The sequence below is a fragment of the Rhinopithecus bieti genome, unplaced genomic scaffold (assembly GCF_001698545.2).
Source record: "Rhinopithecus bieti isolate Rb0 unplaced genomic scaffold, ASM169854v2 scaffold_865, whole genome shotgun sequence".
In the NCBI taxonomy this organism is placed as follows: Eukaryota; Metazoa; Chordata; class Mammalia; order Primates; family Cercopithecidae; genus Rhinopithecus; species Rhinopithecus bieti.
In genome coordinates this window covers 985,466-997,963 of record NW_016803288.1, presented here as the reverse complement: position 1 = coordinate 997,963, position 12,498 = coordinate 985,466, and the positions used below count along the sequence as shown (strand labels likewise).

General features: G+C 39.5%; 1 long non-coding RNA gene across 1 annotated transcript in view; it reads left to right on the top strand.

Annotated features, from left to right (window-relative positions):
- The first annotated feature begins 6,451 nt into the window (after positions 1-6,451).
- The window catches only part of LOC108529517 (uncharacterized), a 70,748-nt gene continuing 64,701 nt past the window's right edge, over positions 6,452-12,498 (top strand). Inside the window, exon 1 of the long non-coding RNA XR_001885561.1 lies at positions 6,452-6,540. This is a non-coding gene — a long non-coding RNA (uncharacterized LOC108529517). The remainder of the gene's footprint in view (positions 6,541-12,498) is intronic.

The window sequence follows — 12,498 nt, the reverse complement described above, 5'->3', positions numbered from 1 at the left end:
TTTTCTGCATATAAAATAAAACTCACAATAGAGAAGAAAAACAGCAGTAGATGTAGCTATTATGACAAAGCTCAAGAAGAATAATGCCCGCTATTTCATGTTGTAGTATTTCTAATTCAAATTTATGAATTAGTTTGCCTTTATTATTATTTTAAATGAATTAGCTGCCTTTCTTTGGGCTTGCTTTAAAATGAAGAATCACCACTATCATTCTCTGATTCATTTATTGGTCTGCATATTTTCTGGACTGTTTTTGTTTGAGGCATGTTACTATATATTGGGGGCACAGAGATAAATAAGACTCAGGCCTTGCTCTAAAAGAGTTTGTATTTCAGTGCGTGAGGGTGGTTAGTGGGAGTGAAGGATTATTTGAATAATTTATTGCCCAGAGCAATGGTTCTCAGACTTGAGCATACAGCAGAATCACCTGGATGGGTTGGCAGAACACAGATTACTGGGCCCCACCCCCAGAGTATCTGATTCAGGAGAGCAAGGATAGGGACTGAGAATCTGCATTTCTCACAATTCCCTGGTGATGCAGATGTTGCTGCTCCAGAGGACCCTGCTTTGAGAATCACTGCTTTAGAACATTTGTATGATCTGAAAGGTATTCCTTCATTTAATGACTTTTCTATTCTCAGATAGATTTTTGCTGAAAAAAACTAAATAGAAAAAGAAATACATCAACCCCCTATTCATGTAAGCAGGTTAAAATATAGTATTTTGTTACTCTTCACATAACTTTTGTTTTGTTTGGTTTTAGAGCTTATGCTTTCTTGATACAATGAAAGCCAGAGAGACATGGAAGTGGGGAGATGACATGCCGATGCCTAAACTGGGCATTAGGAAACGGGGGGGACCCTCTAGTTGTTACTAGATCAGGCAGGGTTTCGGATATGAAGCTGCTCCTCAGGGGAAGAGAGGTCAGATCCTCAGTGAGTTGCATGGAATTACTTGACCAGTGGTAGCTGGAGGGGCCCAGGTTCAAGAGGCTATTGAAAGGTGACTCAGGATTGAGGCATCATCGCATTGGAGATAGTGGTTGTCAAAAATTTAGACAGATTCGAGAGGTAAAGATGAAGAAGATCAGCTAAAGCGATCAAAAAGTTACTGGAATATGTTCGTTTTTTAAAAGCAAAAATGACAGTGGTTTATTTGGTTTCCAAACAAGAGGTTCAGAGGTGGCCAGTCCTGGCCCAGGGAATATGCTGGATGGTGCCGTCAAGGGCTCACCATCCTCAGTTGGTGACTATTCTCCTGATCCCTGGAAGGCTGCTGTCCCTCCAGACACTTTTATATTCCAGGAAGGAAGAAAAATAAGACAGCAATACATGAAAGGGTTCACCAGCTGTCAGACAAGTAAAAGCTTTCCTGGAAGTTACAGCCAGAATTTGTCTGCTTGTACCATGTGACTAACATTTCTCCATGTCCGCCAGTGCACAATGTATATGTATATTAAATCATCTCATTGTACACTTTGAAAGCATATGATTTGTCAGTTAAACATTTTAAAGTGAAACAAAGACAAAACAAAAACCAGAAATGTAAAAGAATATTTCTGCTTGAATCTCACTGACTGGAACCATACCACATGACCGCCTGAGGGTGGAAAGAAGATAAGGGAGGTGGAATTAGATATGGAATTGGCTAGCCAGTGTCTGCCACACCAAGGAGAGACCCTGTTAGTTCCAGTCTTCCAAGTGTTAGTCTTTGCCAGTTTTTTGGGACACACAATTTATCCCAGCACAGAGATTTCTCTTGAGAGAGTTTAATTTGAAACCATGCATTCCTCTTGGCAAGGCAGGCAAATTACTCCCTCTCTTGGAGACTCATTCTGGCTTGTTTCATAGGATGGTAATTTAGGTGCTGTCTTTGGAACCAGACTTCGTGGGTTTGAATCCTGGCTCCTCTTATTAGTTGTGTGACTTTAGGCAAGTTACTTTCTCCCAGTGTCTGCATTTCTTCATCTGTAAAGGAGGAATTAAAAGTGGTTCTCGCCTTATCAGAGGAAATTAACACAACAGCTCATATAGTACATGTGAAACAGAACAGTGCCCAGTCCAGACTAAGCACTGGATAAATATTAGCAATTACTTTTCAAAGGTTAGAAATTTACATGGTCCCAACCTTTATCACCCGGTTTATGTAAAATGCCTCTCATTTTCTTCATACTAATTAAAAACTTATTTTTCATTTTCCTTCAAGTCTCTTGTTTCTGGAAGCCTAGAGTTGCACCCTGTGTGCATTCCTCAAATGACACGGTTGCTACTCTCTATTAGGCATTCCTGTTCTGACAGTCAGTTCATTGCCATGAATCTCCATGTTTTCCATGATATTTGTGATATTCACTTCCGAGGAAGGATGCTGCTACCTTAGACCTAACTTTTTTCAGCAGAGACTTGGAACTTCCCCCAGCAGATTCTTGAACTAAAGCTATTGATGTTTCTGAAGCATGTGCTTCTAGCAACCCTGAAAGCTCTGGTACCTCTGCCCTGTGTTCCTCAAGAAACAGTCTTTCCTTGGTTTTTAAATGTTCCATGCTCAAAATAGCATTTCTATTTGCTAAATTTCCTTTTTCTGTTCCAATATTATTTTGGGAGGGCTCAGCTGGGTTTCCTAACCCCTTATAATTCTCTAGCAGGTCACTTTCCTTCTCTAACATACATGGGTCTAGCCTTGTTTGTTGCGTTTCTGTGCCTCCTTTCCTTTCGCTTGCCTACTGGCTTCTGACCCAGATATTTATTTCTATCTCCTCTAGAGAACCTCTTGTGGGGTTCCGACAGTGAGAGATATGGAACGAACCAGCCTGGGGCCTGAAAAGAGCACACTTCCAGAGTTGAATAATCCAATCCAGTAAGCACTCAACCATGAGATCAACATCTAATCCAGACCTGGCTTTGCTCTATTATTTTCTGGTCCAGTTCCCCTTTAAGATACTTCAAATTTGCTGTACATACCTGTTTTAGTCCATTTTCATACTGTTATGAAGAAATACCCAAGACTGGGTAATTAATAAAGAAAAAGATGTTTAACAGACTCACAGTTTCACATGGCTGGGGAGGCCTTACAATCACAGCAGATGGCAAAGGAGGAGCAAAGGCATGTCTTACATGGTGGCAGGCAAGTGTGTGCAGGGGAGCTGCCCTTTATAAGACCATCAGATCTTTTGAGACAGAAATAAGTTACTCACTGTCATGAGAACAGCTTGGGAAAACCTGCCCTCATGATTCAATTACCTCCCACTGGGTCCCTTCCATGGCACATGGGGATTATGGGAGCTATAATTCAATGTGAGATTTGGTTGGAGATACAGAATTATAAATTAATTCTATAAATTCATCAATCATATTCATTAGGCACAGATCATATCTCCAGGCTCATTTCAATAACTGGGCCCATGAAACATACCTAGTAAGTCTTAATCAAACTAATAAAGTTTTAGTCAGTCTTTACCATTCTTCACCATGAGATGATGCTAGTGTATGGAATATAAGCCCCTTCCCTCCAGCAAATATCAGTCCCCCAGGTTTTTGGGTTAAATTACCTGGAAAAAAATCATCATCTTTCTTTCACATAACACAGTAAGTACTCCTAGGGTTGATTGTAATGTGACCTTTTGGAGTAAAATGTCATGATAACAATTCAAGTAAATGTTTGGTTATTTGCCAACCACTCTATGTAGTAGAAAATTCTCCCAGATTCTCACAGCTATTTTGAACGCTCTGTTTGAAAGGTTATGTATCTCTGTCACTCTGAGATTGGTCGCTAGTGCTCTGGTGAGGTCATGTTTTCCTGAGTGGTCTTGATGCTTGTGGATGTTCACTGATGTCTGTGCATTGAAGACTTATGTATTTATTCTAATCTTCCCAGTCTGGGCTTGTTTGTACTTGTCTTTCTCGAGAAGTCTTTCTAGGTATTCAAAGGAAATTGAGTGCTGTAATCTAAAATTTGTTGTCACTGAAGCCGTATCTGAAGTAGGAGGTATATAAGCTCAGTAACACTGAGCCTCTTGCAGAATCCTAGAGGTAATGCCTTGGTGGTCTTGGGTAAAATCTGGGAGAATTATCTGGATTACAGGTAGTAGTCATTCTTTTTTATGGCTGCATAGTATTTCATGGTATATATGTTCTTATCCAGTCTATCATTGCTGGGCATTTGGGTTGGTTCCAAGTCTTTGATATTGTGAATACCACTGCAATAAACATATGTGTGTATGTGTCTTTATGGTAAAATGATTTATAATCTTTTGAGTATATACCCAGTAATGGGATTGTTGGGTTAAATGGTGTTTTTGGTTCTAGATCCTTGAGAAATCACCACACTGTCTTCCACAATGGTTGAGCTAGTTTACATTCCCACCAACAGTGTAAAAGCGTTTCTATTTCTCCACTTCCTCTCCAGCATCTGTTGTTTCCTGACTTTTTAATGATCACTATTCTAACCGGCATGAGATGGTGTCTCATTGTGGTTTTGATTTGCATTTCTCTAATGACCAGTGATGAGAAGCTTTTTTTTCATGTTTTTTGGCCACATAAATGTCTTCTTTTGAGAAGTATCTGATCATTTCCTTCATCCACTTTTTGATGGTTTTTTTCTTGTAAATTTATTTAAGCTTCTTGTAGATTCTGGATATTATCTTTTTGTCAGATGGACAGATTACAAAAATGATCTCCCATTCTGTAGGCTATCTGTTCACTCTGATGATAATTTCTTTTGCTGTGCAGAAGCTGTTTAGTTTAATTAGATCTCATTTGTCAGTTTTGGATTTTCTTGCCATTGCTTTTGGTGTTTGAGTCATGAAGTCTTTGCCCATGCCTATGTCCTGAATGGTACTGCCTATGTTTTCTTCTAGGGATTTTATGGTTTTATGTTTTACATTTAAGTCTTTAATCCATCATAAGTTAATTTTTGTATAATGTGTAAGGCAGGGGCCCAGTTTCAGTTTTCTGCCTACGACTAGGCAGTTCTCCCAGCACCATAAATGATTCAATTTTTAAAAAATGGGCAATATATCCGAATAGATGCTTCTCAAAAGAAGACATACAAATGGCCAAGAGGTATGTTAAAAATGTGCTGACCATCACTGATCATCAGAGAACTGCAAATCAAAACTACAATGAGTTATCATCTCACCTAAATTAAACTGGTTTTTATCCAAAACACAGGCCAAAAGAAAGAATTCTGGTGAGAAGGTGGAGAAAGGGGTACCCTCACACAGTGTTGGTGGGAATGTAAATTAGTACAGCCACTATGGAGAACAGTATGCAACTAAAAACTGAAAATAGAACTATCATATCATCCAGCAATTCCTTTGCTAGGTATATCCAAAAGAAAGGACATCGGTATATCAAAGTAATATCTGCATTCCCATGTTTATTGCATCTCTATGTCTATCCACAGACAAATGGATAAAGAAACTGAGGTACGTACACACAGTGGAAGAATATTCAGCCGTTAAAAAGAATGAGATCCTGTCATTTGCAACGATGTGAATGGAACTATAGGACATTATGTTAGGCGAAATAAGTCAGGCACAGAAAGACAAATTTTGCATGTTTTCACTCATTTGTGGGAGCTAAAAATGGAAACAATTGAACTCATGGAGATAGAGTAGAATGATGGTTACCATTGGTGGGAAGGGTAGTAGGGAGTGGGGGAAGTGGGGATGGTTAATGGGTGCAAAAATACAGTTAGAATGAATAAGATCTAGTATGTGATAGCACAAGAGGTAGCAACAGTCAAGATAATGTATTGTATACTTTAAAATAACTAAAGGAGTGCAAAAGAATGTTCAGAACACAAAGAAATTATGAATACTTGAGGTGATGACTAACCCATTTGCCTTGATGTGATTATTACACATTGTATGCCTGTATTAAATTGCCTCATATTCCCCTTAAATATACATACTTAGTATGTACCCATAAGTTAAACATTTTTATTTTCAAATAAAAAATGTAAAAAGCAAAAAACAGAAATACAGTTTTTTATTGATGTAATGAATCACCACAAACATAGTGGCTTCAGATAACACTAATTTATTATCTTGGAATTCTAAAGGTAAGAAATCCAGAATGGGTTTTACCGGGCTAACATTCAGAGGTTTGTGGGGCTACATTTTTTTCCCGAAGGTTGTGGGGGAAAATCCCTTTACTTACTTTTGTAAATTTGAGAGGCTGACTGCATCCCCGGCTCATGACCACTTGTTACTTCAACTTCTACTCCTTCATTACTTCTCTGACTGACACTCCTGTTTCCCTTACATAAGAATGTTTGTGATTACACTGGGCCCACTTGAATAATGCAGGAATATCTCCTCATCACAAAACCCTAGTCACATCTGCAGAATTTCCTTTGTCATATAATGTCACATATTCAGATTTCGGGTATCAGGATATAGGCATCTTAGAGGGTCATTTTTCAGCGGACTCCACTTGTGTTTTAGGTGAAGGTTGGCATGAACTCCTGAAAACCACTCCTGAGAAAGTGAAGCTGCCTACTTCATTGATCAAGATGTATCAGAAGTTTGCAGGCAGACAGGTAAAGGATCCAAAGGGTTTTGATGCATTAACACATTTAATTCTGCCCAGCAGGAATGGGTTTTATTTTAGAGATGAAAAGGATTCCCATAAGCATATTTAACAACTGGAGGCTGCATCAGGCTAGCTGGTGTGAATACCCATCAGTCTTTCTCATACACTCCAAGTATTTTCTATTATTTTATTTTGTGCTTAAAAGTTTAAATATTTTAAATTAAAGACAAAGAACCATAGTCTGCAAATCACTACAGAATTCCTTTTAAAAACAGGTAAAATGTTTTCATTACTCATTTATTAACATAAATACTATATGCAGTCAACAGACATTGAGAGGAATGAAGCACTAGGTTGCTGGACTCAATGCATTCCCAAAACAAGGATCTTATAGTTGTACCAACTGCTCTGCAGGCACGTTTTTCTTTTAAGATGTAACACAAACACCCACGGAATGTACTGAACACATTCGTGTCTTTACTCAATCAATCTCTTATTAAATATGAATTGGTATACAATCATGAAGTAATGTGAGATTCCCATATTAAATAATTTCCCATATTAAAAAACATAATACTATATATGCTAACTTGGCCTAAAATACATATGCTTTCCAAAGAATTTTGATGTCAAAATATTAGAAGGAAACATAAGTTGTATTAAAATATGATATTACTAGTATCTTAATGTTATTTTTGCTGGCTGGTTATTAAAATAAAATATACATGCAAATATCCATCTTCTGAACCACAGGAAACAATTTTTTTGTCTGGTAGGAAACTAGTTATTATGTAGATGTTGTTTTATGCGGCTAAACATTTGACAGCACTATCTCGTTGCTTCACCTCTACAGGGTGTGTTGCTTTCATTTGCAACATTGAAGCCCATGTACAAACTACGTTTCTGTTTTAGTATTGAAAGGTGATCAGAAAAGTGAAAAGCAACTGTACTCTGAGGCCTTAACTTACAACTTGCACTTATAAGTTTGGATGATATCTGATATGGATTAGCTCTTTGTCCCCACCCAAATCTCATGTTAAATTGCAATCCCCACATGTTGAGGAGGTTTCTGGAAGGAGGTGATTGGATAATGGGAGTGGCTTCCCTCCTGCTGTTTTCATGATAGTAAGTGCGTTCTCATGGGATCTGATAGTTTAAAAGTGTAGCATTTCCCCCCTTTGCTCTCTCTCTGTTTCCTCCTCCACCATGTGAATATGTACCTGCTTCTCCTTCATCTTCTGCCATGATTGCAAGTTTTCTGAGGCCTCCTAGCAATTCTTACTGTACAACCTGCAGAACTTTGAGTCAATTAAACCTCTTCTCTTCACAAATTACCCAATCTCATGTAGTTCTTTATAACAATGTGAAAATAGACGAGTAAAACATCCTATTGGTCAACATTTCTTTCTCATGACTAAACCTACCTATTAAAGAAGCTGTGAGAAGTGGTCTCCAACTGTGATATGGCTAGGCTTTGTGTCCCCATCCAAATCTCATCTTGAATTGTAATCCCCATAATCTCCATAATCTCCACATGTCAGAAGAGACCAAGTGGAGGTAACTGAATCAAGGGGACAGATTTTCCCATTATGTTCTCATGATAGTGAGTGAGTTCTCTCAAGATCTGATGGCTTTATAAGGCGCTCTTCCCCTTTGCTCAGCACTTCTCCTTCCTGCTGCCATGTGAAGAAGGTGCCTTGTTTCCCCTTCATCTTCTGCCAAGAGTGCTCAGTCTCCTGAGACATCCCCAGCCATGCTGGACTTTGAGTCCATTAAACCTCTTTGCTTTATAAATTACCCAGTCTCAGGCCAGTTCTCTATAGCAGTATGAAAATGGACTAATACTAGCTGGCAACCATGTGTACATCTAAAACACACAGGTGCTACATTTTATTTTATTTATTTACTTATTTTATTTATTTGAGACAAGATCTCACTCTATTGCCCGGACTGGTGTGCAGTGGCACAATCATGGCTCACTATAGCCTCAATCTTCCCAGGTCCAAGAGATCTTCCCACCTCAGCCTCACGAGAGTGGCTGACTACAGGCACATGCCACAATGCCCACCTAATTTTCTGTATTTATTTATTTTTTTTTTGTAGAGTTGGTGTTTCACTGTGTCACCCAGGCTGGTCTCAGATCTCTTTGCTCAAGTGATTTGTCCTGCTTGTCCCCTAAAGTGTTGAGGTTACAGGCATGAGCCACTGCACCCAATCTGGTGCTACATTTTAAAAGAGAAAGGAAAACAACATCTACAGTAAGGTAGTCATTACTTCTTAGGTAAGGTAGAATATTTTATTTACAGATAACAGTGTAAATGAAGACTTTCCAATGTTATAAAGGAAAGAAGAAGATGAATGAATGGTATTATATATTCCACTATTTTAATAAAGTTATGAAGTTTCCAGACTAAAGTATTACACCACATGCTAGTAGTCTAAATAGTGTGGCAGGAATGAGGGATGGCACTATGGTCTGAATGTTTGTGTCTCCCCCAAATGTATATGTTGAAATCCTGCCCCTCAAAGTACATTATTAGAAAGTGGGGTCTTTGGGAGGTGATTAGGTCATGAAGGTAAAGCCCTCATGAATGAGATTAGTGCCTCTAAAAAAGATGTCTCAGAGAACCCCTCACCCTTTCCACTATGTGAGGACACAGACACCATCTATGAACCAAAAAGTGGGCCTTCGTCAGGCACTGAATCTACTGGCATCTTGATCTTGGAGTTTCCAGCCTCCAGAACTATGAGAAATACCTTTCTATTGTTTATAAGCCACCCAGTCTATGGTGTTTTGTTATAGTAGCATGAATAGACAACCAGCAACCCTGCCCTCAAATATCTAACTGTCTAGATATCACAGTAATTCTCAATATTAATAGCACACTAGACTCACCTGGCGGAAGTTTTAAAATTTAAGATGTCTATGGTGTCCCCAAATGACTTGTATGAGACTCTGGGGTAGTCCCAGGCTCCAGGTTTGGCAGCTCCCCAGATTGTGCTTACCTACAGCCAGGCTGAGGACCACTAACATGGAGATCATTTTGCCTCAGCATCCATGCTGTCACTTCCACATCTTCACAATGAAGCCAGGTGATACGACTGTCACCATCTAGTTGAACCTCTACAATGGTTTTCTGTTGCTTTTTTTAATAACACATACAAATCCCTAAAATAGTTACTGCTCCTGCATAATTTGGCCCTGTCTTCATTTCCATCCTGCTGCCCTGTTTAATGTTTCTTTAATGATTATGTTTTCCTTCAGGCTTTATGTAAGGTTTTTAACACCAGCTTCCACTCCACCACCTACGTCCACCCAGGTAACTCCTACTCACTCATAGGATTTTGCATCACATGTCAACTCACAGGGAAGTCTTTCCTTACCCACTCCCCAGATTAGACCAATTCTCCTGTTAAAATCCGTTAGGACACCCTGTACTTTCTTTTCACAGAATTTATGACAGTTTCAATGAGATATTTAGCTAATTATTTAGTTTGCATCTACCCTTGTTAATAGACTGTGCATACTCTGTGCAGGCAGGCGCCACTTTCATTTTACTGATTACTAAATCTTGAATACCCAGAAAAGTGACCCTTGGATTGTAAGCATTAATTTTACTTGTTCCTTAAATGAATGAAGCAAGTAGAAGGCTGATCTTAAAAGGTTTAGTGGAGTGTTGACCAAATTAAGGAATGATCTAGAGGACATTACAATTGAGAGAGAGAGGCAGGTGCTGAAGCTGAATGTGTGGTATCAAGTCTGGGTGATTCAATGAATACTCCTGCCTTTAACAGAGACTGGATGTCAGGAAAAGTAATTATCATTTAACCAACTTGTACAATGGTTGTTTTCTTGGAAAATCAGGAGTTGAATTCTCACCTCATTCAAAACAAATTTATATGACAGAGAAGAAGAGATAAACAAGAGCAGTAAATAGAACTCCCAGATAAATGTTGAATTGTAATATAAAACGGTATTGATCTAGCACTTCCTGGTCCTTGGAAATAACAGAGGGGAACCAAGGGAACCCTGGAGAAAGCTAAACCTTTGTGTGTCCCTTTATCAGACACATTGCACCACCAGGTTTATCTTGCCATACAACTCCTCAGGTTGACACAGGACACCTGTGAGATAGCCACCTTCTAAGTCCTCTGAGACGCCCGGCCAAATTTCCCCCACCTCCCCGCAAGTCTTGGCATCACTTACATCTACTTGATGTTTCCCCATTCTCCAGGCAGAAGCCCAGAAAGTGGAAATAAGAACACAGATTTTCAGTTCTTGCCTTCTTCCTTTCTCTTCTTTTTGGTCTTCCCATTGTTCTTCTGTTATTTACTTACAGTTGCCTGAAATGGTTTGGCTGTGTCCCAACCCAAGTCTCATCTTGAATGGTAGTTGATATAATCCCCACATGTCATGGGAGGCCACTGGTGGTAGATAATTGAATCATGGGAACAGTTGCCCCCATATTGTTCTTGTGATATTAAATTGTCATGAGATCTGATGGTTTTATAAGGGGCTTTTCACCCTTTACTTGGCACTTCTCCTTCCTGCTGCCATGTGAAGGAGGACATGTTTGCTTCCCCTTCCACCATGATTGTAAGTTTCCTGAGGCTTCTCCAGCCCTGTGGAACTGTGAGTCAATTAAACCTCTTTCCTTTATAAATTACCCAGTCTCAGGCAGTTCTTTACAGCAGCATAAGAATGAACTAATACGCTGCCCAAACAAATAACCAAACATTGGGTCACCTAAAGCAACATAAATTTATTCTCATATTTCTGGAGGTCAAAAGTCCAAAATCAAGGCATCAGCAGGGCCCTGCTCCCTCTGAAACCTGAAAAAGAGACTTCTTCTCGGTTTCTTCCACCTCCTAGTGTTTGTGAGCCATTCTTGGCCTTCCTTATCTTGTAGATAAATTGCACCAGTATCTGTTTCCATTATCACGTGGTGTTCTCCCCGTGTCTGTGTGTCAGCACATGGCATTCTCCTGTGTGCCTGTGTCTTCCAGTGGCTCTCTTCTTCTAAGGACACAGGCAATATTGAATTAAGGCCTACCCTAATGACCTCGTGACTCCTTCATTCCATCTGCAGCAGTCCTATTTGTAATAGGGTCATGATCACAGGTACTGGAGGTGAGGACTTCAATGTATCACAGGTGGACACAATTCAACCCTTAGTAGTCCTCATATCCTGTCCTTTTATCATGAAATGGCTGGGTTCCTGTTCTTCCTGCAGTAAGTGAAAGAATCTCTCTTTTAAGTTGCTGGAGAATACTATCACAATAGATCTCTTGGACTTAGTTGTTCTTAGGCCAAAAGAGGAGACATAAAGATTTGGAAAAGTTACTCTAGAGGACATAGGCAGGCTTGCAAGGCCTTTGTCCTAACGCCTATCCTGTTTCGGCCTGTCAAAAGCTTTCTATCAACTTCCTCCTTCTTGCATTCTGTCTGGGAAAAGTTCTGATTTTTTCCCCCAGGCAAATCCAGGCTAGCAAGAACAAAGGCCATGTACACAGAAAGGCAAAATAATAAAAAAATCATATTAATAATGTAATGGTTAATATCTAGGTAAACATTAGTATTCTTGAATAATCTCAACTGTACACGCCTATGTGACGTGGCTTAGTTTTCAAGTAACCCAGTGTTAGTTCAGGATTTGTGAGCTTCCATAAATGATATAAGACCATTCAAAATAGCCCCCTTTGGGCCCCAGATCCTTAGGTGTTTTCATCTGAAAGCCAGAGATTGGTTTCTGCTACAGGAATAAGGACACAAGTCTTCCAGTTCAAGAAAGGCTGTCTTCATTTTTCACAATTCTCTATTCCTGGCCTGGGATCCTCACTGTTGTGTCCCCTACAGATGGGCTGTCTGTCCTTAGAGGCAGTATCCTTATAGCACCAAGGCATCTGCTCAACTAGGGAAAACAAAAAAGCATCACACCAGCTGTTCACCATTTGTTGACCCAAC